This window comes from Odontomachus brunneus, unplaced genomic scaffold (genome assembly GCF_010583005.1).
Source record: "Odontomachus brunneus isolate Ranch 3 - 2012 unplaced genomic scaffold, Obru_v1 Obru_scaffold_038, whole genome shotgun sequence".
Classification (NCBI taxonomy): domain Eukaryota; kingdom Metazoa; phylum Arthropoda; class Insecta; order Hymenoptera; family Formicidae; genus Odontomachus; species Odontomachus brunneus.
The window spans coordinates 1,808,005-1,811,037 of record NW_022639488.1 but is presented as its reverse complement, the minus strand read 5'-3'; positions in this window follow the sequence as shown (position 1 = coordinate 1,811,037).

Sequence of the window (3,033 nt, the reverse complement as noted above, 5' to 3'; positions counted from 1 at the left end):
AGCAAACACAGAATATAACTATTATATAACATAGAAGTAACACGTAATATAACGGGTGCTATACGTTATTAATGTTAAAGTTACATAATTTTCTTTTATAACTGCAATCTAACTGTATTTTAGAACTGTTATAATTCTCTTATTTACAGGTTATAATTATATAACACCAACATAATTAAAATATAACCTGTTATAAGAAGCGTTTATTTGCATTACATCTATGTTATATAGCATTCTTATATCTAAGGATCGGATCATTCACTAGATGGCTTCCGTTTTCTCGTACGTAAAATATGATGCATTAATATATATAAGAACGATGATCACAAGACTGCACAACTTGTACTATGGAGTTCACTTTTAGTGAAAAGAAGTCATACACTTTTTGATAATGGAAATTATTATTACAATAATAATCATTTCCATTTGAATATGTATAGAAAAATGAAAATGAATAAATGAAAATAACTTCAATAGCATAAAATACCTGAAAACATACTGGGACACTAGACGCCTAGAATAGCTCTAGGATGATTCTGGAATATCTTGTGTTATTTGGGAGCTAATTAATTTAGAATGGCAAGATACTTTTATTTTATTACCTTTAGTAAAAATATTTTTGATACAAAATATATAATTATAATATTTTTACAAATTAAGTAATATGAGTGATAGCTTATAATTTCTGCGTACAATTAAATACCTATAATTGCTGGGAAATAATAATTTATATTCCAGATATATAATATTTCAGCAATATATATAATATTGTAATAACATGTTATATTTCTGTTATATAGTTGCAATATCGTTTGAGTGGGAAATTACAACTAATGTGTATGTTACGTGTAACAAACATGTTATATTGTATGTTACATTCCGTTATATTATGACAATGTAATTGTTATATTATTGTATTTGCTGGATTAATATTAGCTATGATTAAAATAAATATTTTCAAAGTAAAATGTATTTTTGATTAGTGATTTTTGTATTCTTTTTTTCTTACATATTTTATACACGTTTTAGTAAGAACACATGGGATAGAGCCACCATTTGCATAAGTATATGTGCAAAATATAGGATATACCAGTGTTTCTCAAACATTGGCAGGTCAAATTCCAGCATTTTTTTATTGATAAAAGATAAATTATAAGAAAAATGTGAAATTTCGAGGATACTAGGTGTTGGATTCGTTAAAGGAGGAAGGTATGTGGTAATGTTGCAGCCAGTAATAAGCGAGGAAATAGGGTTAAGAAGATTTCTTTGGCTGGGGTTGTGGGTGGAGAAAACCGTACGTTTGAAAGAGGTTGTTGTTGGAGGATTTTGAGGTAGTAAGGGAATCTTTGGATAGGGCGGGAGAAAATGATGCAAGTTAGAAAGTATAATGGATATTTTTGTTTGTTGTCCGGCGGCTTCTTTTGATTTTATGAATAAGGTCCGGCGGAATATGCTTTGAGGATTAGGAGGTCTTTGGTTCCATATTTCCCAGGGTTATCTGGGATTATCGTTGAAATTTTTATTGGGAAAGACGGGAAAACCGATTATGATTTGGAACTGTTTGTCAGATGCTAACAGGAGGAAGGAAAGATAAGTTGTATGATTCACGTCCTGTACGGACGTAACACGCACCAATTGACCGACAGCAAGATCTGTCGTCAAAACCGTAGCCTAATGTGGACACAGATAGCTATGGTTTTGCTGTTTAGCTTGGGTTTTTGATCAAATTTGCTGCCAATCTGCGCGCAGTCTGCGCTCAATTTGCTTACTGGGTATTGATATAATATATCAGTAATCAAATTTTAATCTACATCGTGCTCGCAAAAGAGAGAGAATATTCCTTCTTTCTCTCTCACAATATTTTGATAGAATAAAGTTATGATTAAACATAACACTCATTACAAGATGGCCCTATCCTATGTCCCTACCATTCTGTCTGTTTGCTCTTGATTAATACATGCAGACACTTGAATATGGACTATTCTAAGTTTATTTGTTTACGTAAAATTCGTCGAACACCTCAAAGTTATTTACACCTGTGTATTATAATTACAAAGAAGGACACCAAGTTTCGCCTAGATTTTTCGAGATGCTCGTTTTGATTGTTGGATGTTCGTGCAGGTCTTGATGAGCAGTTTACATATCTGTCACTTTCATTCTACACAAATGAACCGTTCCAGGAATAACAAACACTGAAAGTATCCAAATCAGGTTATTTGTCTGATTTGGATACCCAGATAGCCAAACCTGCGCGAACAGATTTCGAACAGAGCTTGCTATTAACTTTTGATGGCAAATAGATAACAAATTTGATGCAATTTGATCTGTTATATCAAATCTTGCTGCCAAATTGCCGCCAGATATGCGGCAGAGCTTGTTGTCGGGTAATTGCTGCAGATTTGCAGCAAAAACCGCGCAGAGCTTGTAGCGATTTGACGGTAGATTGGTAGCAGAAACCGCGCAAACCTTGCTGCGCTGCAAGCTTTGCGCGGTTTTTGCTGCAAATTTGGCACCAATTGACCGACAGCAAGATCTGTCGTCAAAACCGTAGCCTAATGTAGACACAGATGGCTATGGTTTTGCTGTGAGTTTTTGATCAAATTTGCTGTCAATCCGCGCGCAGTCTGCGCTCAATTTGCTTACTGGGTATTGATACAATGTATCAGTAATCAAATTTTAAGCTACATCGTGCTCGCAAAAGAGAGAGAATATTCCTTCTTTCTCTTTCACAATATTTTGATAGAATAAAGTTATGATTACACTCTTTTTGTAAGAATTCTAATTTTACAATGTCGTGATAACTATCCTTGCATATATTAAATTACAACATTTTATATACGAAAAATACCTAAAATTTAATATCACACTTGTTACGTCGTGTCAAACATTTACCAACAAATGTCATAATATTTTTTGAACGATATAAGAGTATATTGTAAATATCATCTACCAAGATATCGTTACAGCGCATCGACATCACCAGTTCCTGTACGATTGTTGAAGTTAAACATTGAACATGATATAAAAATGGGA